Here is a 26,802-nt window from a genome sequence, read left to right on the forward strand (position 1 = left end):
TAATGGCAGTGAGAATTAGTGGTCAGAATTAATAACAGTGCAATTACTAAAAAGTAGCTGTAATAAAATAATAATAAACACTCTGCCTAAACACAATAAAAGTCCAGAAACCTAGCTCTAATAGCTATGTTATAACTCAATCATAAAAGGATCCAATTCGGGCGTCCTCTGGAGCCCTGGCAGCTCTCTTCAGGGAAACAACCACCTCCTCGATAGATATCTAAACAAAAAAAAGAAGAAAAAGCGCCCGCTCCAAGTGTAAATTCGGTTTAAAAATTTCATTTCCTGGACAAGATAAAAATAGCAAACTCACAAACATCCGTTTGGTAAAAGCATTGTGTGAGACAGGCTCGGGCTCCGTGGTAATCCGGAAGTCACTCCGCAGCTCCAGACTTTGGACGATGACCGGGAAACTCGATAGGCTGCGCCCCTCGCAGTGTGGTCCTCCAGCAATCTGTGGTATGTTGTGGTTCCACTGTAAATACGGTGTCTCGTCTTGGTCGCGTACCAACTTCCCTTCCGGCGTCAGGACGTATAGTGTGGTAATAGCAACGAGAAGAAAGTACTGAGGTGGGGTTGGATCCCCCTCGGTTATTTCTTGTTTTATTAATAAATAATTTACTATATTTTAATCTCTGGTGCGCATTGTGTGCATTTTTCTTCTTGTCTGCACAGTGCATCAGATGCTGCATCTGAAAAAATGCCGGTGGATCGGGATGTGAGGTAGGGAAGTGACGTCCGCGCCGGAACGTTATTGCCACGCCTCCAAATATTTATTGCCACGCCCCCAATCGCACCCGCTGCATACCCTGCAAAGCCATAAAAAAAGCTCAGGCTTCAGCAAGTGTATTGCAGCGTGTGTGCCTTCCCTCCGTCTGAAATACTATAGACGCAGCCTTATCGACGCTTACTGAATAGGCCCGTGTCTCTCTCTCTCTCTCTCTGTGTCTCTGTCTCTCTCTGTGTGTCTCTGTCTCTCTCTGTGTGTCTCTGTCTCTCTCTGTGTGTCTCTCTGTGTGTCTCTCTGTGTCTCTGTCTCTCTCTCTGTGTCTCTGTCTCTCTCTGTGTGTCTCTGTTTCTCTCTGTGTGTTTCTGTGTGTGTCTCTGTATCTCTGTCTCTCTCTGTGTCTCTGTGTGTGTCTCTGTGTCTCTCAAATCAAATCAGCTTGATTGGCATGTCAAAAGAACATTTCAGTATTGCCAAAGCGTGAGTAATAGGGGGTGTGGGACAATGATTACACGAATATACAGTACATTACTTTTGTCTCTCTCTTTCTCTCTCTGTGTCTGTCTCTCTCTCTCTCTGTGTCTCTCTCTCCCTATGTTCCTCTCTCTGTCTCTCTCTCATTCGCTGTCTCTCTCTGTGTCTCTCTCTCATTCTCTGTCTATCTCTCATTCTCTGTCTCTCTCTCATTCTCTGTCTCTCTCTCATTCTCTGTCTCTCTCTCATTCTCTGTCTCTCTCTCTCATCCCTGTATGATTGGTATGTTCCTACTCTATTTTTTGCTCTTCTTTTCCGTTTGAGAGGAGGGAGTCCCTCACCTCTTCAGCCACACACCAGGAACGCTGGATTGCTTTCAGACGCTCGGAGAGGCGGATACAGTCGTGGATTGCAGGCACTGATTTATCTGGTAAGTACCGCAAACATGCTTGAACAAGGGCCGTAGACATTTTATTTGATGGTTTAGATTATCATTGTCTGTGGTTGTTAGTTATTGGTATTAGAGTTTTTTGATGTTGTTACGGATCAAATACATTTTGAAGTAGTAATCCCCTCCGAACTGGGCATTCCTGGCCAATAATGCCCTGGCTGTAAGAGTTGAAGGGCCCAAGCAAAGCCCCCACCTCTATACACACTAACACTGCAGGGGCATCAGAGTGTCTTGTTGTCATGGCAACGGGGGGTGTCACGTGATGTAATTTGTTTAATAAATTATTTTTTAAGGTGTCCCGGTTTTTCATTTTTGAAATCTGGTCACCCTATTCATCAAGCAGAAAAAGTGAAGAAACAATTGTAGTTTTGCTAATGGACGTCATTTTGGTATATCATTAGCTTTGAGGATACCCATTAATATGAAGAAAAATAACATCGATTCCCAATGTAGCCCCACTTCCCTGGGCCAATCGCAGATCGGGCCCCCTCCTCTGTACTAGGGTCTGGCTACGTGTCTGAGTGTGGTGCATACCTGCTGGCAACGGGGGGGCCTGAGTCTCCCGCGATGGTATGGGGGGTGACAGGATCAGGTTTCTGGGGTGAATGCCTCCGTCTCATCAGAGCAGGATGAAATTTCTCTTCAGAAGGACTTGGAGAGACTGGAAACGTGGGCAGGTAAATGGCAAATGAGGTTTAATACAGATAAATGTAAGGTTATGCATTTGGGATGCAAGAATAAAAAGGCGACTTACAAATTAAATGGAGATATATTGGGGGAATCCTTGATGGAGAAGGATTTAGGGGTGCTTGTAGACAGCAGGCTTAGCAATAGTGCCCAATGTCATGCAGTAGCTGCAACGGCAAACAAGATCTTATCTTGCATCAAACGGGCAATGGATGGAAGGGAAGTAGACATAATTATGCCCCTTTACAAAGCATTAGTAAGACCACACCTTGAATATGGAGTACAATTTTGGGCACCAATCCTAAGAAAAGACATTATGGAACTAGAGAGAGTGCAGAGATGAGCCACCAAATTAATAAAGGGGATGGACATTCTAACTTATGAGGAGAGGCTAGCTATATTGGATTTATTTACATTAGAAAAGAGGCGTCTAAGAGGGGATATGATAACTATATACAAATATATTCAGGGACAATACAAGGAGCTTTCAAAAGAACTATTCATCCCACGGGCAGTACAAAGGACTCGGGGCCATCCCTTAAGTTTGGTGGAAAGGAAATTTCACCAGCAACAAAGGAAAGGGTTCTTTACAGTAAGGGCAGTTAAAATGTGGAATTCATTACCCATGGAGACTGTGATGGCAGATACAATAGATTTGTTCAAAAAAAGGTTGGACATCTTTTTAGATGGGAAAGGTATACAGGGATATACCAAATAAGTATATATGGGAAGGATGTTGATCCAGGGATTAATCCGATTGCCAATTCTTGGAGTCAGGAAGGAATTAATTTTTCCCCTTAATGGGGTTTTTTGTTTGCCTTCCTCTGGATCAATAAGTAAGTATAGATATAGAATAAAGTATCTGTTGTCTGAATTTAGCATAGGTTAAACTTGATGGACGTACGTCTTTTTTCAACCTCATCTACTATGTAACTATGTAACTATGTATGTAATGGTGCAGCGCCTCCATCTCTGAGCCCCAGGAATACGGGTGGAATCCTTCCAGAGAGTCCCCCCTCCCCTCGGGGATGAGAGATTCCAGTCTCACACTGTATATCTTTAAAAGCAGCCGCAGGTCTTTATTCACAGCAACTGAAGAGAGTACAGGGTTTTTTTAATCTGTGAACTTCAATGTTTTTGGCTGGCCTTGCATATTTGCAGATCTTACATTGGCCACATCTGAAAAAGCCTTTTGTTTTTATCAATGTAGTAGTTTGAACATTGGGAGTAAAGAGACTGTGGGAAAGATAATTTCCAAGTGTTTTTGCTTTCGTAAAGACTGTTCTTGGGCCCTGTTTGATAAACGGGATCAAATCATTGTCAAGGTGTAAAATATTCCAATGTCTGCTTATGATGCTCTTTTTCCCTGTTTGATACCATGATAGATGTACAAAAATTTACTAGGAAACTTAGTTTAAATTTTTTTTGCTAAAAATGTGAATGAATTGAATGCTTTACCATCACAGACAAGCCCATTGGAAGATACATCTCCCACAATCGACCATCAGGAGAAAACACTTTCGTTTCAAGAAATAAGTGTAATTCAAGATTTGGACAATCTACTCATGGAACAAGATGACTGTTCTGATGAATACATAAATGTTGATCTTAACTCCTTCTTAGACAACATCCACACAGGCTTCAAAAAGAAGTCATTATTCTGTCCCAATTTTGCAAAAGGCCCCCACTTGTCTACGTTTGAACGATTAGTTAGAGAGATCTTAATTTGTTAGCAAAAAATGTGTCAATTGGAACACACATTACCAATCTCTCCCGTTCAGAACATCAACAATTAAGTGATCTACAAAAAAACAAGTCACTTATAATCAAAAACGCAGACACGGGGGGGCCATTATTGTCCAATCCTCACAATCCTATGAGTTAGAAGCTTTGCGCCAACTCAATGATACTGTATCGTATTCTAGATTACCATGTAATCCTACTGTCTCATTTAGGAAAGAACTGGTTGAATTGTTAGAACTGGGAAAAATTTTGCAAGTTATAAATAGACATGAATATGATTATTTGTTACCTCCATGTCCCATCGTGCCGATATTTCACCATCTCCCAAAGATCCACAAGTCATTGGAGAACCCTCCGGGGCGTCCTATAGTCTCCAGCATTGGATCTTTGGGAGATGGTCTCTCTCGGTACGTTGACTCATTCCTGCAACCTCTAGTTAGGTTTTTACCATCGTACATTAGAGATACAGCTGATTTAATTAAATCACTCAAAGAAGTACAGTGGTCTAGTACCTATCGCTGGGTCACAATGGATGTCTCATCCCTTTATAGCATCATTGACCATGACCAGGGGATGACTGCTGTCCAACACTACCTACACAAATCGGATCTATCGGGAGCACAACAAATTTTTTTGTTAGATTCCATTAAATTTCTTCTTAATCACAATTATTTTATGTTTGACAATCACTTTTTTCTTCAATCACGGGGTACAGCAATGGGGACTTCTTTTGCCCCATCTTATGCGAATTTATTTATGGGTTTTTGGGAGAGCACTCACATTTATGGTAGTAATAATTTGTTTAGAAATCACATTATCTTTTTTAAGAGATATATCGATGACCTGATCCTCATTTGGGACGGTACTATTGATATGTTAGGTACATTCATCGATATACTCAACACCAATCAGTTTATTCTGAACTTTACATTTGAAAATCACCCCACAAGTATAAATTATTTAGATGTACATTTATATATTGATTTATCCTGTACCATCCAAATGGAGGTGTACAGGAAAATCAATTCACGGAATACTTTTTTGAGATTTGACAGAAGTCATCCAAGGCCATTAATAAAAGGCATTCCAAAAAGTCAATACTGTATATGAGACTTAGAAGAATTTGTTCTTCGGATGAGACATTCATTGACCACTCTAGGAGCCTGAATGAGAGATTTAAACAACGTGGGTATGATGAAATAACTCTAAAAAATGCTTTTGAATCTGCATTAAAATCAAATAGGGATTGTCTTATTGCTAATTGTGGGGCTAAAACAATTAAAAGGACGGCTAAAAGGAATTTGAATCAAAACACAAATGACTTGGGAACCCCTTTTTTCATAACTAAATATAGCACACAAGCACAACAAATTAAGAGCATCATAAGCAGACATTGGAATATTTTACACCTTGACAATGATTTGATCCCGTTTATCAAACAGGGCCCAAGAACAGTCTTTACGAAAGCAAAAACACTTGGAAATTAACTTTCCCCCAGTCTCTTTACTCCCAATGTTCAAACTACTACATTGATAAAAACAAAAGGCTTTTTCAGATGTGGCCAATGTAAGATCTGCAAATATGCAAGGCCAGCCAAAAACATTGAAGTTCACAGATTAAAAAAAACCCTATGAGATCAGTACTTTCATAAATTGCAATACACAATTTGTAGTTTATTATATTTGGTGTAAATGCTCTAAGGGATACATTGGCAGGACAATAAGACCATTAAAACAGCGAATAATGGAACACGTGAGATTCATCAGAATCAAAGACATACAACATCCAGTGTCAAGACATTTTGTAGAATGTCCCCAGGGCGGGCTATTAAATTTCAAATTCATGGCAATTGAGTATGTAGAAATGTTAAAAAGAGGGGGTGACAGGCTAAACATCTTAAATAAACGTGAGATGTATTGGATGTTTCAATTTAATACCAGGACCCCTCAAGGGCTCAATGTAGACTGGGAACTGCAGCATTTTTTATAAAGAGGGTAAAAAAATGACTTAAGTAAAGAGTCTGTGATTATAAAAGACACAAGTTTGCAATACGTGCAATATTGTTTGATCCAATTATACCTAATATTGAAAGTTACACCACGGTATAATGAGTTTATCAAATTGATTATTTTAATCAAATGATATTCAAGGCTAAGTGTCCTTATTTCAAGAATACAAATGTATTGAAATTAATTCCTTATCTTAGCTTAAACTTGTAAATTGTACTGCACCTAGATCCGTGTTTGATGGTACAATCATTTTTGATCTTCTTGTAACCATATAGTCCATAGGACCCTATCCTGCTAAACTACATTGTCATTTTGAATATCATTATGTTTAACTAGAAAGATTTAGCATGATCTAGATATCATGCATATGTGGCAATTATTCCTAACTTAGGTTCTAACTGTATATATTTTCTGTGTGTACTGTGAGGGTAATACACAGCAATTTGTGTGTTTTTATGTACTACTCCACTATAGTGTTAATAGTGTTTTTTTAATTGTCTTACTTCATTATATGGATCATTGTTCCTTTATATATTGCAGTGTTGAACAGTGCTAGACATACTGATTTAATGTGTCTTGAGCGATGATCCTAATGTTATTTGTTCTTAGGAGTATACCCACCATTTCCTTTTCTTGGATAAAGCTGTCAGTCAGTCTTTGTTTACATTTAGGACGTCCCGTTTTTTAAGGCCTATGATTGGCCAGAAGGGCCGTCGCGTCATCAAGGGGAGGATACATTCACCTCCCATGCAATTGCACCGTGAAGCACAGCTGGGTTTGCTTCAGGCTAATGTGCCTTACACCAGCTAGAGGGGAGTGACGCCTCCCACGCTTCCGATTGGCCCAAATTACACAGCGTCATAGGAGAGGAGAGGGAATTGTGGGTATTTAAGTATGTGATCGTTGTAAGTGATTTTACTCTTTGATAAAGCGTGGGATACCACGGGAAACGCGTCAGAGTGTTCTTTTTGGCTGTTACTATGCCCTAAAATAAATTTTTGCACCTAGGATATTTTGTGGTTTGCAGTTTGTGGTGTCCAATCTTCAGCAGCAGCAGCAGATGCACCGCCGTTTTCCCTGTACTCTCTTCAATTGTTCCTTGGTAGGAGCACGCAGGACAGGACCAGGATATCCTCAAGGTCAGCAGTGAGTAATCCATTTACTTCATTTATGTGATCAGTCCCACACACGGTTACCTAGACCACCACATAAGACTTACCTATATGGCTAGTGGCATAATCTATGGGAGTGTGTTTAACATTGGACTATCTGGAATCCTGAGTCTTATGAACTGTCCTATGCTATGAAGATGTTTATATTTTTATATCATGATCAAACATTGCCTACTCCTGGTTAGCATCACAAGAGGGAATTAACCCTCCCCTACCCTTTCATCTTTATTCACAGCAGCAGAATAGCAGCAACAAGACTGTCAATCAGGTACAGGGTGTCTTCCTCCACACAGGACTGCTCTCCCTCAGGATGGTCTCTGTGTCCCTGCCACCACCGCAGGTCAAGGGCACCCAGGGTGGGGCTAGCTCTTCCCTCGCCCCCTAAACAGGGTGAGAGGAATTGGTCCACCTCCCTAACTAAGGTTGCATCAGCTCTACTCAGAGGCTGATGGCTCCCCTTCTCCAACGGCCAATTGATATAGGCTCTCTCTGTCACCCTGGGCCTGCCAGGTGACAGACTCAGCAGACTCTAACTCTGGACTGAACTCTTAACTCTGACACACACTTCTACTAAATAGGAAGTGCACTGCTCTTTATGATATTGGCAGGCACTGCCCCTGTGTCTGCCTACCACACAGGGTCAGGTACCAATTTCAGGAATGTCCCATTATTAGCGTAAACACAACAGAGTTCCATGGATCTAGCATTAAGACTGTAAGCTCTGCAGGCCAGGGATTTCCTTTCCTATTGTCTGATTTTGTTTGTTGCACTTATTGTACTATAATTCTCTGTACTGTATTGCCTCTCTTATAAAGCGCTATATAAATAAATATTTACATACATAATATATCTTAATGCATCTTAAGACACCTTAGAGTTCCCTCTATAAGACACTTTATGGTCCACTCAAGTGAATAGTCTGTAAGTAGGGTGACCATTCGTCCCGGTTTTGCCGGGACAGTCCCGTTTTTTTCTGCTCCGTCCCGGTTATGTCCCGGTTTTTGTCCCTGGTCCCGGTATTGCGGGGCAGCGGCGGTGAGGAGAATGCGGCGGCCGGTAAGTATTTTCTATGTGTGTGTGTGAATGCTGCCGGGGAGACTGAATGAAGGAGAATGCCGGGGGCGGGACTTAGAATGCCGGCCGGCCCGCAGGGGATTGGTTGCAGGCAGGTCAGAGGAAGCCGGGGGGCGGGACTTCCGCTTTGTGCAGAGCACACGTGTCTTCCCGCTCCCGGCTCCTCTGTTCGCGGTGAGTGTCCCCTTTCTGTCCCGGGTCCCAGCCAGGGGGGTAATAGGAGGTGGTAGCGGGGGTGCGCCTACCTTTGTACCACCTTGTACCTTTGCCCCCCGGCACTCCCACCATTGCCCCCCCGGCGCTCCCACCATTGCCCCATCGGCGCTCCCACCTTTGCCCCCCTGGCGCTCCCACCTTTGCCCCCCGGCGCTCCCACCTTTGCCCCATCGGCACTCCCACCTTTGCCCCCCGGCGCTCCCACCTTTGCCACCCCCGGCGCTCACAGCTTTGCCCCCCCGGCGCTCACAGCTTTGCCCCCCCGGCGCTCCCACCTTTGCCCCCCCCGGTGCTCACAGCTTTGTCCCCCGTCGCTCACAGCTTTGCCCCCCGGCGCTCACTTCCCCCCGTCCCCTTGGTGTGGGAGATGCGCTCGGGGGCGGGCAGTGGTCGCAGGCGGTGCAGGGGGAGGCGGGGTGTATCTCTGTGTGTGTGTGTATCAGTGTGTGTGTATCAGTGTGTGTGTGTGTATCAGTGTGTGTGTGTGTGTTTCAGTGTGTGTGTGTGTGTGTGTGTGTGTGTGTGTGTGTGTGTGTGTGTGTGTGTATCAGTGTGTGTGTGTGTGTGTGTGTGTGTGTGTATCAGTGTGTGTGTGTGTGTGTATCAGTGTGTGTGTGTGTGTGTGTGTGTGTGTGTGTGTGTGTGTGTGTGTGTGTGTGTGTGTGTGTGTGTGTATTTCTGTGTGTTTGTGTATCTGTGTGTGTTTGTGTGTATCTGTGTGTGTGTGTATCTGTGTGTATCTGTGTGTGTGTGTATCTGTGTGTGTGTGTATCAGTGGGTGTGGGTGTCAGTGTGTGTGTGTGTGTGTGTGTCAGTGTGTGTGTGTGTCAGTGTGTGTGTGTGTGTGTGTGTCTGTATCAGTGTGTGTGTATCAGTGTGTGTGTGTGTGTGTGTGTGTGTGTGTGTGTGTGTGTGTGTGTGTGTGTGTGTGTGTGTGTGTGTGTGTGTGTGTGTGTGTGTGTGTGAATCAGTGTGTGTGTGTGTGTGTGTGTGTGTGTGTGTGTGTGTGAATCAGTGTGTGTGTGTGTGTATCTGTGTGTATTTCTGTGTGTTTGTGTATCTGTGTGTGCGTGTGCGTGTGTGTGTGTGTGTGTGTGTGCGTGCGTGTGTGTGTGTGTGTGTGTGTGTGTGTGTGTGTGTGTGTGTGTGTGTGTGTGTGGGTGTGTATCAGTGTGTGTGTGTGTATCAGTGTATCAGTGGGTGGGTGTGTGTATCAGTGTGTCTGTATCTGTGTGTGTGTGTGTGTGTGTATTAGTGTGGCTTTTTTGGCGATAAGCTGGTGATAAGTGGCTTATCGCTGCTTACTGCATGAGGGCCTTAGGGAGGATTTGTTCCTTTAAAGTACACCTAGTTTGGCATAGGATTTGGATGTCAGGGTACAGTATCAATGTGCAACCCAAATGTTAAATGGGAGTTGAATGCCCAGATATTTCAAACAAGTAACAGGGGCTAGGATGGTTTTAGAGCTGGTTTTTATCTGAAGCTCTGTCATTGGCAGCTTTAGCAATTTAGCTCTGGTCCCAAATACCATTGTTACAGTCTTGTCAGTGTTTAAAATCAGTTTGTTTTGGGAAATCCAGTTTCAAGTCTCAAAAAATCAGATTGAAGTACGTGTTCAAGGTCAGAGAGGCGAGGGCTGCATGCATATAGGATAAGATCTAAGGCCTCTCACAATAACCCGTTAGGAATATTAATTCCTCATCTATCCGACATAAGTATAAAATATAGTCTACCATGACCCCTAATACAGAGTTACCCACCTTATACGGGAGCAGCTGCCAGACGAGTATAGTAAATGTATCTTATTTCTTTTGCCACTGGAGGGCAGCGTGGAGTTACATGGAGTGGCGCCCATAAGGACGACGTGCCAGTTAGACGGAAGGAGAAGCGCACACACTTTTATGTGAAACGGATATATTTGGGGAGGGATTTAGGAGTCTGAGTGAGAAAATTAATCATTTAAATATGCACAGATTTAATCCCACTTTTGGAAATTAGGGATGTTGCCTAAAAGTTTGAGAATGCATCAAGTGCCACCCATGGGCTTTAATGAAGCAGCATTTGTGGGCTAAAGGGAACAGCATTCTGTATAAAGGTATTTTGGACTCGATATAAATAATTGATGCCAAAAACTAATATTAAGTAAATTGAGAATGGAAAAATCTTCAGCACAAACCTACAGAATGTGATATTCTGAGTGATCGTACAGATGTTATCAAATCCCACAGTGAATTTATAGAAAATGTCTGTATAGAACGAGTCAAACAAGAATATGCCAATAAAATGTTTAATTGGGAGATACAGGGGCCACAATTCAGGTCATTTAGCTGAAAGAAGAGAAGCCGGTCAGCCAGTAGAGCAGGTCAGCCGGTCAGCCAGTAGAGCAGGTCAGCCGATAGAGCAGGTCAGCCGGCAGAGCAGGTCAGCCGGTCAGCCGGTAGAGCAGGTCAGCCGGTAGAGCAGGTCAGCCGGTCAGCCAGTAGAGCAGGTCAGCCGGTCAGCTCTGAGATCAGCATTACTTATATCTCCTAACCTTTGCCCCCTGCATGTAATGCTGCAGAACAGCCTACACTGCATATACTGTACATGAGATACTTAACCCTTTCTTTCGCTTGACTCTAATCTGAATGATTTGCAAATTGGTTTGTAATTAGAGAGATATTTGTAGCAGAATCCTATGTATGTTATTTTTACCTTTTTAGATACCGTTTTGTGTAATAAAAGATATGACAGATCTTGCACTTGTGTTTTGGCAGAAGTGTATATGTGACCCTATAAACCTTCTTCACACCCGGGCTTGGCAGCGTGACACTAGTGCAGCGTCCTGGGGAAGAATCACTGAGCTGTTAGCAATAGATACAACGGATAGAAATGACACTACACATAGGTTTGATTAAAGAGAGTATTTTATTTAAATAATTAATCTCTTTGCTGGGAGGGGCCTGCAGCACATTGCAGAGCGATATAGTAACACGCAGAGCAATGCACTGCAGGCCCCTCCGGCAGCGAAGGGGTGAAGACCAATGCAGGGTGTATAAAGATCTCACTGATAATTCATGCACAAAGGGCAGTTTGTTGCTGTGATCCAGAGGAAGGCGAAACATAACCCCTGCTGTGCAATGGGGGAAATAAATTCCTTCCTGATCCCATTAAATGGCGATCGGATGGTCCCTGGATCACTGCGCAGTGAGATCAGATGGAGCAGCACAGATCAGCGTTGTTATACACAGGGGCACACTCCGTATATAGAGATGCGGGTGATGGGGCCCTTGTGCAACTGTGTATAACTCACCTGCTCCCCCATCCCCCTGCATATCTATCCCATTCACCCCTTTTCCTCCCGCATACCTCGCAGGGCCAGCCATCCATTAGGCGGTCGCTTAGCGCGCAGAGCTCCTACGGGCGCATTAATAATCATTATTATTTTTTCAAACAAACAATTATAAACCCTCTAAAAAGCGCTAATCTACACAATGTGAATGAAAGTGATTACAAATTAAAGTGAATAGCCCTAAAGTGATCAAAAAATGAAAAAGCAGCCTATGGAACAAAAAATCAACAGGCTATTCCAAACCTGTATGAGCCAAAAAAACATACAAATAAATTGTCCCAGGCGCTGTGAATAAAGTCCAATGAACCCCAATACCGTGAGCCAATTGGGCAGTCTTTGGTAAGGCTTCCTATGCCAGATAGATGATCCTGATAGTTTGGTGGACAGGCAGGGATGTTGTCTGATCTGATGTTATGATGTTTCTGTAATCATAGAGAAAAAAGACAGCAGGGCACGCACATGGCGTGGTATGGCTTTTCTCAATCACCCCCCTGCCTAGAACCCTGAAATCCTACTTACAGGATGAGGGCTCTCGAATACAGTTGAGAGAATCTGTGCCTCACGTCTCCATCCCTCACAGCGTCTCACGGATCCACGTGGTCTGGTCTGCAGGGATCCCCTTACTCGGCGTTGATGGTACCAGGAATGGGGTACTCCAGCACTCCCACAGATGATAGCATGCGGGGGGAGGGGGGGTTGGAGACGGGGAAAGATTGTGGAAATAGACTAGTGTGATAACGTACAGGGTATTTATTAACACACACAAACACGATAAAATCACACTTACAATATAAAAGATTGATGAGCTCCGCTCAAAATGCCGTCCGCAGCCTGTGCAGATCCCAATGTTACTCAGGGAACGGTCGCCACGCGCTGTACTCGATTCCGGATCTCGAGTGACGTCAGCAGTGGGGCAGACCGGGACTCTCCTCACACTAGGAACTACAGGTGCCCGGGCAGCTCAATTCACTAGGCTCCTCCTCCCTACGCGTTTCGTGACGTGTTGTCACTTCCTCAGGGGATACTGGAGCCTAGTGGATAGGCTATTTATGCTAATTTCAGGTAGAGAGCCCTCCTATAAGTGGGACGGACTGGGCGTGATTACCATGAATTACATTCAACTGCGATCGTGGTAATGGCAGATTGGGATCAATGTTAAAACATACATCATCAATTTTGGACCCTTGTCATAGCATATAGTTTAAAAAAAAAAACAGCCTACATTTCTAGTGAATTGATTAGTAAATAAAACATCTTGTTGATCAAATCTTAAAAAAATCACCTTGATGGTTTAAAAACATCTACAGTGTATATGATATCATTCAAAACATTGTGTACTAATTAAATAATATTCTTATACAGTACATGTACATATACAGTTGTTATGATATATAATTTTAAATTATAAACAACAATTGTAAAAACAAATATGCAGAGTTCAGTGCACTAGTAAAATGAATTGGTACATAGATTTTAAAATGAGCAGTAAAAGTCTGGTGATCACTCAGGTATATTAAAATGATCAAAACCCTAATGAATTCACTGGTCTTTTAAAAAAGCTGCTAGGTCGAAATCGATATTGAGGCCGAGGGGGGACAGTGTCTTCAGTACATAGATCCAATAACTTTCTTTTTTAGATACTAAATTAAGTCTGTCTCCCCCCCGCCAACTACTTTTTGGATTATCGATCCCTACACATATCAGACCCTCTGGGTTCTGGCCATGATGTGTTTTAAAATGATTTGAGACGCTATGAGTCTCGAGGCCCCTCTTAATGTTATAGACGTGTTCTGCGAACCGTCTTTTGAGGGGTCTCCCAGTGTAGGACCAACTTCTGTGTGTACTTATTAGAGTGTCCTTGCGGCCTGCAATATGTAGGCCGCACTGGGAGACCCCTCAAAAGACGGTTCGCAGAACACGTCTATAACATTAAGAGGGGCCTCGAGACTCATAGCGTCTCAAATCATTTTAAAACACATCATGGCCAGAACCCAGAGGGTCTGATATGTGTAGGGATCGATAATCCAAAAAGTAGTTGGCGGGGGGGAGACAGACTTAATTTAGTATCTAAAAAAGAAAGTTATTGGATCTATGTACTGAAGACACTGTCCCCCCTCGGCCTCAATATCGATTTCGACCTAGCAGCTTTTTTAAAAGACCAGTGAATTCATTAGGGTTTTGATCATTTTAATATACCTGAGTGATCACCAGACTTTTACTGCTCATTTTAAAATCTATGTACCAATTCATTTTACTAGTGCACTGAACTCTGCATATTTGTTTTTACAATTGTTGTTTATAATTTAAAATTATATATCATAACAACTGTATATGTACATGTACTGTATAAGAATATTATTTAATTAGTACACAATGTTTTGAATGATATCATATACACTGTAGATGTTTTTAAACCATCAAGGTGATTTTTTTAAGATTTGATCAACAAGATGTTTTATTTACTAATCAATTCACTAGAAATGTAGGCTGTTTTTTTTTTTTTTAAACTATATGCTATGACAAGGGTCCAAAATTGATGATGTATGTTTTAACATTGATCCCAATCTGCCATTACCACGATCGCAGTTGAATGTAATTCATGGTAATCACGCCCAGTCCGTCCCACTTATAGGAGGGCTCTCTACCTGAAATTAGCATAAATAGCCTATCCACTAGGCTCCAGTATCCCCTGAGGAAGTGACAACACGTCACGAACCGCGTAGGGAGGAGGAGCCTAGTGAATTGAGCTGCCCGGGCACCTGTAGTTCCTAGTGTGAGGAGAGTCCCGGTCTGCCCCACTGCTGACGTCACTCGAGATCCGGAATCGAGTACAGCGCGTGGCGACCGTTCCCTGAGTAACATTGGGATCTGCACAGGCTGCGGACGGCATTTTGAGCGGAGCTCATCAATCTTTTATATTGTAAGTGTGATTTTATCGTGTTTGTGTGTGTTAATAAATACCCTGTACGTTATCACACTAGTCTATTTCCACAATCTTTCCCCGTCTCCAACCCCCCCTCCCCCCGCATGCTATCATCTGTGGGAGTGCTGGAGTACCCCATTCCTGGTACCATCAACGCCGAGTAAGGGGATCCCTGCAGACCAGACCACGTGGATCCGTGAGACGCTGTGAGGGATGGAGACGTGAGGCACAGATTCTCTCAACTGTATTCGAGAGCCCTCATCCTGTAAGTAGGATTTCAGGGTTCTAGGCAGGGGGGTGATTGAGAAAAGCCATACCACGCCATGTGCGTGCCCTGCTGTCTTTTTTCTCTATGATTACAGAAACATCATAACATCAGATCAGACAACATCCCTGCCTGTCCACCAAACTATCAGGATCATCTATCTGGCATAGGAAGCCTTACCAAAGACTGCCCAATTGGCTCACGGTATTGGGGTTCATTGGACTTTATTCACAGCGCCTGGGACAATTTATTTGTATATTATTATTTTTTCCTCTTATTATTTCTAATTTATTTATCTTTTTTTTTTTAAATTTATTTAAAAAAAATTTTATCCAGTATTTTGGCGCCTTTTTATTTTTATTTTGCGTCGCGCTGGGGTGCGGTCGCACCCCCTGCAGCCCCGATAGCTACGCCACTGTTTATTTTATTATTTTATTTATCTTATTATTTTTTATACAACTGGGGCACAAATTTTAAGTTTCGCCTCGGGCGCATGAAACCCGTGCTCCGGCCCTGCTCCTTGTTCTCTCTCACCCTCTCACGCCCTATATCCCTATCTCCCTCTAGTACCTGCCCCTCCCGCAGCCTTCCTGATCTTATCTGCCTCTCCTGCGGTCAAACCAACTTCTCAGGGCCCCTAGAAAACCCCTGTATCTACGCCCTGGCTCCTCTGCTACCTGCTCCTGGCTTCTTCTCCGCCTAAAAAAGGTGAAGCAGCAGATCTGTCCGCACCTCTCGTATTCTCCTACCTACTCCCGGGGTCTTCCCCTCCGCCTAAAAAAGGTGAAGCAGCAGATCCGTCCACACCTCTCGTATTCTCCTTCGCCATGGCCCACCTCGTCGCCAGACTCCGATCTATGCTGGAGAGGCTGCGGACAAAAGGGAGACATGGCCCATATATGGTGGTCATGTCCAGAAATTCAGAAATACTGGGAAACTATACAAACTCTAATCACAGAGGTCACAGACCTCACAATACCCATTGATCCGTTGACCTACTTGCTGGCCAGGCCAATCGAGCATATTGACCGCCCAACAAGTAAATTGATCTCCTTCATTCTCACGGCGGCTAGATGTGCGGTGGCCGCCTCGTGGAAGAAAGTGTCTCCCCCCCCTAAGCAAACGGTCATAAAAAGGCTACAAGAAGTCATGCTAATGGAAAGGCTATCAGCCTTCCTCAAAAGGAAGACGGAGCCGTTCTATAAGATATGGGACCCGTGGATAACCCACATGCGGGACTAAAAAGGATCGCCCTGTACCACAAAATAGGGATTACATAGCTGACTCCCATGTAAGACTAACAATTGCTACTCCACGCTAAAGAAAACAACGAAGATGGATGGGCAACGCGCAATGGACCAAGGGGGTAGGATCTCCCTCCCCCCCACCCCGCAGCCCCACCCCCCCCTTTTTTTCTCTCTCCTTTCCCCCCCCATCCCCCCACATTCTGTTTCCACCCTCACGCCAACCCTACCGACCCATGTTTGAAGGTCGGGGGCGCGTTGAGCCTTTCCTTCTCTCTGTCCTTAAAAAACAAAGAAAACCTGTATTAGGCAACTTGATGTCTATTTTGTGTACAACGTATTATGAACAATGCCTAATAAAAAAAACTTTGGAAAAAAAAAAAAAAAGGTGAAGCAGCAGATCCGTTCACACCTCTCGTATTCTCCTTCGCCATGGCCCACCTCGTCGCCAGACTTGACATCCGCTTCGTCGTCTGCCTCATCGGCCGCCTTGTAGCCCATCTCTTCGCACCACTTGACGCCCGCTTTGTCGTATGCCTCATCGTCCGCCTCGTAGCCCGCCTCGTCGCCTGGTGGCACGAAGGGCTCCACCTTCGTGCGTGTCCTGACCTGCAGGAGACATGAAGTGTTTGTAACCAGGGACAGTGATACTCTGTATCGCAAGAGCTCCTGTGCCACCTATACCCCCCCCCCCCAATACCACGTTATACCGCCCTCCACGGGGCAAATACCCGTTATACCCACCTCCCCAGGCCAAGTACCCAGTTATACACCCCTCCCCAGGCCCAATACCCTGTTATACACCCCTCCCCAGGCCCAGTACCCTGTTATATACCCCTCCCCAGGCCCAGTACCCTGTTATACACCCCTCCCCAGGCCCAGTACCCAGTTATACACCCCTCCCAAGGCCCAGTACCCTGTTATATACCCCTCCCCAGGCCCAGTACCCTGTTATACACCCCTCCCCAGGCCCAGTACCCGTTATACCCACCTCACCAGGCCCAGTACCCATTATATACCCCTCCCCAGAACTCCGTTATACGTCCCTCCCCAGGATCCTTTACACACACACTCCCCAGATGCAGGACCCCCTACGGTGGAGGTGTAATGTCACATGGGTAGTGGAAGGTTTCCCAGAGAAGGTGTCCATGTGTCACAGCTGTTTCATCACCTTGGGTGAGAAGTCTCCCTACTCTCTGCCTTTCCTTTCCCTCTCCTGTCAGTCTGTCTCTCCCCCTTTAATCTTATCTCTTTTATTTATCTCTGTCCCTCCTTATTTTTGTTTCTATGTATTTCTCTCCCCCCCCCCCCCCCATGTAAGGCCTGGGACATAGAGGGTTCAGCCGCGCTGAGCCGCGCTCCTGCTCTGCCTTGCCTGCTGAAAATTGTGTTTTTTTCTGTCCTGGCAGGCGAGGCAGTGAGCGCGCTCTGGGGGCGGGGTGGAGGCCGAGCAGAGGCAGAGCGGAGGCGTGTCAGGAGGCGGAGCGGGAAGCGGGGCTAGTCCCCGCTCCCATTGGATGGGAGCGGTCACGTGACCGCTTCTTCGCTTCCCCGAGCGGCAAATTTGAAACTTGCCTGTCTCCGCAAAGTTTCTGAGCCTCTGCCCGCATGAGCACGCATGCGGAGGGGGAAACTATAGCCGCGCTGATGACAGATGCAGTGGGTTTGTGCATCTGCTCAGCGCGGCTCAGCCCACCTCAGCGAGCTTGAACTTACTAATAGGCCCAGGCCTAATAGGGGCACAAACCTCAGATCTAAGTGTGTGGGGTTCTCTGTGTCTGGAGAGACCCCTAAATGTTCTCTCTTTGTTTGGGGAGACCCCTAAATATTCCCCAGTGTAGCTCATTTCAAAATAACCCAGAAAAGTAGCCTTGAGCCCTCGGTGACCGGGCGCTATGACCAGAGGGACTAGGCTCTCCCTTACCTGTGAGTGTGGACTACGTCCCCCCCGGCCTTCCCCCCCCCCCTCTGGCAGTGACGTGACACAGCCGGGGGAAGGGCCAGGGAGGTTAGAATTAGACAGAGGCGCGGGGTCAGTCTACGCCCTGCCATGGGAGTCCCGCCCACCCTGCCCTTTATTGTGAATACTGGTAAATATGTTGGTTGTACGTGTTTAAAAGAAAAATAAAAAATAAATAAACAATGAAAATGAATAACAGAAATAAAATAAAAAGTGGCTGGGAGTGGCGAGTCGGCGCGGCTCATTTACACGTGCGTTCCTGGGCCCATTCTCGCCAGACAGGCGGGGCCCGGCTAGGGGGGAGTTATGGGCCATTGGATCGGGTACCTTTGGCCTTTACCCAATGAGCGAGCACTCTGGCAGGGGGTTGGCACTAATTAGGTTAATTGAAGTTTTACTAAAAAGCAGCGGCCGCCAGACCTCGTGTTTGTGGTTATTTGTGTATTGGTTATGGTGGGGTTTGGGAAGCCAAGGGAAGGGGGGGAAGGAGAGGGGGTCTCACAGTCTCCGAGGTCAAGTTTCTATTTATCAAAAATACATTGAGATACCTCTGGTTTCCAGGCATGTCCTGGGGGAGTTATCACAGAGACACAGAAGCGTCGCTGAGTTTGGGTGAGTAACTCCCTTAACCTCTCAGCAGTTGAATACCCCCTTGGCGCTAACACGTTAAAAAAAAGCATTGCTATTTCTTTGCATGAAGTTGCAGGTAATTGGAAGAGTTACACAGTGACGGCTATTTCATCACTCGAAACGGTCTTTTCGGTATTGTTCTCGGTCTTATTTCCAGCTTCACATCGGGTATCCATATCCATTCTTCGCCTCTGATCTGTATGCAGGACAATGCTTTAAAGCTGCAGTTCAGTCAATATCCTGCATGTGTGTTTTTTTTAATAAATCAGTTCTGTAGTAAGAAAAAATACTTTTAGCATTTTCTGTTTTTAAAAAAACAACTTTGAAAGACCAATTTTCTTGTATTCTATTTTAACAGCCATTTGCTAAGGCACTGCCCCTTCATGTCCTGTCACAAGCCCTGGCACACCCCTTTGTCAGCCCTGCCCTCCCTCTAGCACATGTCAATGCAGGAGTGCTCATGAATATTCATGAGCTTCCACTGAGAGACAGAAGCAGAAGAAAAACAGATCCCATCACTAATTATGTCACCAAATTTCGCCTATCAATACATGGAGAACGAATTGACCTGCAGCTATACAGTTCTTTAGGTAATTAGAGATTGCACACATGAAACTATTGAAGTAAAAAAATAAATAAAATAAAAAAAAGACTGAACTGCAGCTTTAATAGGGCCTCTTTGGACTTGAATATTTTGGTTATTGAGGAGGTGGGGGAACAACTTAGCCACACAAGGAAGGATATACTCAAAGTGGAAATCCTCATTGAACAGTCTAGCCCTGGTACGGACGTTGTACAATCATTGGATAGTCTTAAGACCAAGCTGGAAAAAAATTAAAAGTGATCTTATTCACTTTAAGAAGTTGAAATTCAAAAAAGTTGTTAATGACTATAAAGATGGAAGAGTATACCCGTGGCTGAAGCAAGACCCCAAACAACGCAAGAACCAAAGAGGGAGAGCACCCCAGGGAGTCCAAGAAGTCCACACCAGTGACTCTGAAGCCCATTCCTCAACAGAACGTCAGAGAGGCCAAAGTCCGGCCCCTTTTTTAGGCCAATCCAAGGACAAGGAGAAAGGAAAAGGAAAATTAGACGCGGGGGCCAGGGGAAAGGGAAGATCACCCTATCCCCTACGTACAACGGAGCAGAAATGAGTATGGACACCTTGGTTGTTAATCTTTCTGATTACACTCTTAATCAATGTGAAATGTCTGTCTTAGCTAGGGGGCCCTCATATGTACCTACTACATTGTTTAATGATTTTGATTTGGAGGTTGACGTATTTAAATTTGAACGTGTATTAAACCTTAAATCATTTTTTTCTAACAGGTCTACAGAATCGGTGCATTCCAATATCCAACCAGGGACAGGTAATCCTTCTATGAACAACAAGGGACAGTTAATTTGGCCACTGACCAGCAAGGGACAGATAATTCGGCTTCTTATCAAGGTACCAAAATGTGCAAGCTGAAATCCACTTTTGTCCCGCCATTTAAAAATCAATCAGTCAGCACATATATACGACTGGTTAAGGGGGACATTGCAAGGTACAAAAAAAACAAACATAGGGCTACATACAATATGTCTGTTCAGGAAAAGGAAGCATTAAAAATGTTGACTAATAATAATGAGATTATTATTAAGCGTGCGGACAAGGGGGGTGCCCTAGTAGTGCAGAATTACTCAGATTATAAGGCTGAAACCATCAGACAACTGAGTGACATTAACTGCTACTTTAAATTGGATAAGGGACCCTACCTTTAACTATGCGAGAGAAATTAAGGAAATTATCCAAATGGGGGTTAATAACCGGTGGATAACAGAGCCTGAATCTGAGTTTCTAACTATGTTGCATCCTAAATGCCCTATTTTCTATACCTTGCCCAAAATAAACAAGAATTTAAACAATCCCCAGGGGCGGCCTATTATAGCTGCTATTAATTCATTAAATCAACCCCTTGCAAAATTTGTAGACACATTTCTACAACCTATAGCACAGACAGCCAACTCATACATCAAAGACACGTTTGATTTCCTTGACAAATTAAAAAACTCACCTGGTGATGGGACTAATCATATTCTGGTTAGTTTAGATGTGTCTAGCCTTTATACAATAATCCCCCATGTTGAAGGTCTTGAGATAATCAAGGCCACCCTCATTCGCCATTATAGTGATACTGTTCCAATTGAATACATTATGCTCATTTTACATTTCATTCTCTATAAAAATTATTTTAGATTTGAGAGTGATTTCTTCCTGCAGATTAAGGGGACAGCAATGGGCAGTAATATGGCCCCTGCTTACGCCAACATATACATGACACATTTCGAAGAGCAGTACATCTACAAATCAGACTTTCTGGTGCATATTAAAAGCTATTACAGATATATTGATGATGTTTTTCATATGGACAGGTACGGAGGATCAGCTGTTATCTTTTTTTGAGTATCTTAATGGTCTCCATTCACCGGTCCTCCTCACTAATACATGGAGTACACAGCAACTCTCATTTTTAGACGTCCTCATTACACAGACTAATGGGGAGTTACATACTGATCTTTTTAGAAAGGATACAGACAGAAATGCAATTTTAAGGGCAGATAGCCATCATCCTCCTTCTCTTATTGATGCATTACCTTTTTCACAGAAAGTCCAGGTCTGCAAAATCACGAGCAGGAAGGATCATATTAAACCAGCTATTGGAGATCTACGTGGTAGATTCCTGGCTAGGGGATATCTACCTGCGTATATCCTCCTGCTGTGTTAAACCGGGCACTGGATAAAGAGGTAAGTGCTACCAAAAATAAGAAGGAGGACGGGCTTGTATTTACCACTATATACAGTCAAGCTGGTGGTTTTATTAAATCTACCATTCTTAAACACTGGCATATTCTGCAAAATGATGATATATTATCTGAAAGTTGCTGTGTACCACCAATGGTGGTATTCAAAAGAGGGAAAAATCTGGCGGATAGCCTGATACATGCAGATAATGAGGGTAACTACAGAACTCCTCATTTTCTGGAGGGTGGCAGACCGGGTAACTTTTGATGCATGAGCTGCTCGGTCTGTAACAGTCTGACTACCGGTAGTCAATTCAGTCACCCCCAAAGCGGGAGGATCATAAAAATCAAAAATAGAATCACATGTAGATCTGAATATGTAGTGTACGTAATAAAGTGTCCATGTGGTCTTCTTTATGTGGGTAAGACCATAAGAATGTTAAAAACAAGGTTCATTGAACATAAAAGTGTAATTCGAAAAGGTACGGATCCCTCTATTCTTGTGCAACACTGTGTGGAACACAATCATAATGTTGCCTCTTTACGCATCATGGGTATTGAGACAGTAGCACTTAGACAAGGCACTCCAGATAGGGAGACTTTCTTATTGAGACGTGAAGCATTCTGGATACATGCTTTAAATACCAGCAACGGTATGGGTCTTAATGAGCAACAGAATTTAAAATGCTTCCTTAATAGAAGGTAATTTTTTGTCTTTCTACAGGCATATTTGATCTTGCACCATCCATGGACTCTGCACTTACCAATTGGGAAGATTATCCTTTTTGTGTGGTTTTTTTCCATTCTTTTTTTCCCCTCCCTCCCTCTCCCTTCCCCTCCCTCCCTCCCCCTTCCCCTCCCTCTCTCCCTCCCCCTTCCCCATCCTCCCTTCCCCTCCCCCCCCGGTTGTGTGTACCCATTTCTGACCTAGGTATACACACTAGTATATTCTAAATACTGATGTACTGCATATTCTTATGTGGCATTTCACTGTAACTTTGCAGGATTATACTGATGTCATCAGCAGTATACAGTCACATGTTTTAATAGTATATTGCTGTATTAGTTTTGTGCACATATGCTTTATTAATATTTTGGTGTGTGGTTTATTTACACTTTCAGGGTGATTTATAGGAGTGTCTCACACCTCCCTGCTCTGACACTGATCCCATGGCGACGGATACATCTTTGTCCAGCCCTGTGAGTACAGTCTTGATTGGTGCACGCCCGCCGCCCCTTACCCCCCCTGACTGCCGGGTCACGCTGACGTCATCATGGGGGAGTATTCAGTCTGGGGAGAGGTGTGGCTGTGGCTGCAGTCCTCCAAGACAGCTCTATGCTGTATTGCCAGGGATTTAGACCTAGACGTCTGACGTCACTAGGGGGCGCCATATGGTAGCTCTGATGTCATCAGGTGGGCGTCAACATCCTGGTTATGTGGCAGAGCGGGGAGGGCTGAGTATCAGGGGGGTGGTATATATTGTGACTGTTTCTTGTGTTTGTAGCCTTCACCTTGACTGCCGAAACGTTGGACTTTATGGCATATTAAACCTCCTTTGAATAAGACCGTGTGCCTGCTTCTTCTTCTTTGTCCGGCTACAGGAAGGGTCAGGAGACAGGGAGGACAGAGGCAGGAGAACCCCATCTGGCTCCGGCCTTGCCTGTCCCTACGAATACAAACATACAACCCCTCACTGAATAACATAGCCCTAATCCCATGTAATAATCCTGGGTGTAAACAAAATAATGGTTTTATGAATATTGTAATGGTTTATTAGGGACCTAGGAGGTGGCCAGTGGGGCTGTTATGTGTATTTTTGTTTATTGTGGGTAGCGGGGGTGGGTGAACGGGGTATTGGCCCCAAGGATGGGTGTTTAGGCCTACCGGGTGGGGGGGGTAGTGGGAGGGGTTAACCCCTTCATTACCTTAGCGGTATTAACCGCTAAGTTAAAGAAGAGGTTAAGTCATCCCGCAACCCCCTGGCAAGGCCTAAACACCCACCCAGGGCCAAATACCACCTTCACCCACCCCCGCTACCCGCAATAAGCCTGGCACGGGTATATAACCCCTTCATTGCCTTGGCGGTAATGAAGTTGCCTGTAAATGCATTTTTTATGCATCGGATTCATGCCGGGGGTCTCTGGTGCTGATATTAATGGATATCAGCTCTGGGACACATGCATTTTATTTTCATCGCAGCTTCACCCCACCTTCTTTCCAACTTTTGTGGCTGGACAATTTGGAGAAGAAACAGCAATTTTAAAGTGGCGATCAGCCGCAATAAGCTGATCAGGGCTTATAGAATTGAGCGTGTTTGAAAAACTGGCGATCAGTGCCGAAAAGTGGCTTATCACCGCGCGTCTGCCGATTTTATTTATTTATTTATTTTCCGGCCAAAAAAAACCTGTTATTTTTGCTCTAATCCCAAGCTTCTCTGGGCTTACTGAATCGCTGTAGGCGATTACTGCATGAGGGCCTTAGGGAGGATTTGTTCCTGTAAAGTACACCTAGTTTGGCATAGGATTTGGATGTCAGGGTATCAATGTGCAACCCAAATGTTAAATGGGAGTTGAACTATATGCCCAGATATTTCAAACCAGTAACGGACTAGGATGGTATTAGAGCTGGTTTTTATCTGAAGCTCTGTCATTGGCAGCTTTAGCAATTTAGCTCTGGTCCCAAATACCATTGTTACAGTCTTGTCAGTGTTTAAAATCAGTTTGTTTTGGGAAATCCAGTTTCAAGTCTCCAAATATCAGATTGAAGTACGTGTTCAAGGTCAGAGAGGCGAGGGCTGCGTGCATATAGGATAAGATCTAAGGCCTCTTACAATAACCTGTTAGGAATATTAATTCCTCATCTATCCGACATAAGTATAAAATATAGTCTACCAAGACCCCTAATACAGAGTTACCCACCTTATACGGGAGCAGCTGCCAGACGAGTATAGTAAATGTATCTTATTTCTTTTGCCACTGGAGGGCAGCGTGGAGTTACATGGAGTGGCGCCCGTAATGACGACGTGCCAGTTAGGCGGAAGGAGAAGCGCACACACTTTTATGTGAAACGGATATATTTGGGGAGGGATTTAGGAGTCTGAGTGAGAAAATTTATATTTTGTCACAATGGAAAAATGGAAAAATTAACCATTTAAATATGCACAGATTTAATCCCACTTTTGGAAATTAGGGATGTTGCCTAAAAGTTTGAGAATGCATAAAGTGCCACCCATGGGCTTTAATGAAGCAGCATTTGTGGGCTAAAGGGAACAGCATTCTGTATAAAGGTATTTTGGACTCGATATAAATAATTGATGCCAAAAACTAATATTAAGTAAATTGAGAATGGAAAAATCTTCAACACAAACGTACAGAATGTGATATTCTGAGAGATCTTACAGATGTTATCAAATCCCACAGTGAATATATAGAAAATGTCTGTATAGAACGAGTCAAACAAGAATATGCCAATAAAACGTTTAATTGGGAGATACAGGGGCCACAATTCAGGTCATTTAGCTGAAAGAAGAGAAGCCGGTCAGCCAGTAGAGCAGGTCAGCCGGTCAGCCAGTAGAGCAGGTCAGCCGGTAGAGCAGGTCAGCCGGTAGAGCAGGTCAGCCGGTCAGCCGGTAGAGCAGGTCAGCCGGTCAGCTCTGAGATCAGCATTACTTATATACCCTAACCTTTGCCCCCTGCATGTAATGCTGCAGAACAGCCTACACTGCATATACTGTACATGAGATACTTAACCCTTTCTTTTCGCTCGACTCTAATCTGAATGATTTGCTAATTGGTTTGTAATTAGAGAGATATTTGTAGCAGAATCCCATGTATGTTATTTTTACCTTTTTAGATACCGTTTTGTGTAATAAAAGATATGAGTTCAGAGGGGCTTACTGTTTTCACTAGTGTTTTGGCAGAAGTGTATATGTGACCGTATAAACCTTCTTCACACCCGGGCTTGGCAGCGTGACACTAGTGCAGCGTCCTGGGGAAGAATCACTGAGCTGTTAGCAATAGATACAACGGATAGAAAAGACACTACACATAGGTTGGATTAAAGAGAGTATTTTATTGAAATAATTAATCTCTTTGCTGGGAGGGGCCTGCAGCACATTGCAGAGCGATATAGTAACACGCAGAGCAATGCATTGCAGGCCCCTCCGGCAGCAAAGGGGTGAAGACCAATGCAGGGTGTATAAAGATCTCACTGATAATTCATGCACAAAGGGCAGTTTGTTGCTGTGATCCAGAGGAAGGCGAAACATAACCCCTGCTGTGCAATGGGGGAAAAAAATTCCTTCCTGACCCCATTAAATGGCGATCGGATGGTCCCTGGATCACTGCGCAGTGAGATCAGATGGAGCAGCACAGATCAGCGTTGTTATACACAGGGGCACACTCAGTATATAGAGATGCGGGTGATGGGGCCCTTGTGCCCCTGTGTATAACTCACCTGCTCCCCCATCCCCCTGCATATCTATCCCATTCACCCCTTTTCCTCCCGCATACCCCGCAGGGCCGGCCGGTCATTAGGCGGTCGCCTAGCGCGCAGAGCTCCTAGGGGCGCATTAATAATCATTATTATTTTTTCCTCTTATTATTTTATTTATTTATCTTTTTTTTTAAATTATTATTCTTTTTTTTATCCAGTATTTTGGCGCCCTTTTATTTTTATTTTGCGTCGCGCTGGAGTGCGGTCGCACCCCCTGCAGCCCCGATAGCTACGCCACTATTTATTTTATTATTTTATTTATCTTATTATTTTTTATACATCTGGGGCACAAATTTTAAGTTTCGCCTTGGGCACATGAAACCCGTGCTCCGGCCCTGCTCCTTGTTCTCTCTCACCCTCTCACGCCCAATATCCCTATCTCCCTCTAGTACCTGCCCCTCCCGCAGCCTTCCTGATCTTATCTGCCTCTCCTGCGGTCAAACCAACTTCTCAGGGCCCCTAGAATACCCCTGTATCTACGCCCTGGCTCCTCTGCTACCTTCTCCTGGCTTCTTCTCCGCCTAAAAAAGGTGAAGCAGCAGATCTGTCCGCACCTCTCGTATTCTCCTACCTGCTCCCGGGGTCTTCTCCGCCTAAAAAAGGTGAAGCAGCAGATC

General features: G+C 44.4%; 1 long non-coding RNA gene across 1 annotated transcript; it reads left to right on the forward strand.

Moving 5' to 3' along the window:
• The first annotated feature begins 1,449 nt into the window (after window positions 1–1,449).
• LOC142467665 (uncharacterized) lies at window positions 1,450–21,858 on the forward strand. The gene is made up of 4 exons (XR_012788462.1): window positions 1,450–1,631; window positions 7,100–7,237; window positions 20,236–20,356; window positions 21,555–21,858. It is a non-coding gene; the product is annotated as an uncharacterized LOC142467665 (long non-coding RNA).
• Window positions 21,859–26,802: the final 4,944 nt, after the last annotated feature.

The sequence above is a fragment of the Ascaphus truei genome, chromosome 16 (assembly GCF_040206685.1).
Source record: "Ascaphus truei isolate aAscTru1 chromosome 16, aAscTru1.hap1, whole genome shotgun sequence".
NCBI classification, from domain to species: domain Eukaryota; kingdom Metazoa; phylum Chordata; class Amphibia; order Anura; family Ascaphidae; genus Ascaphus; species Ascaphus truei.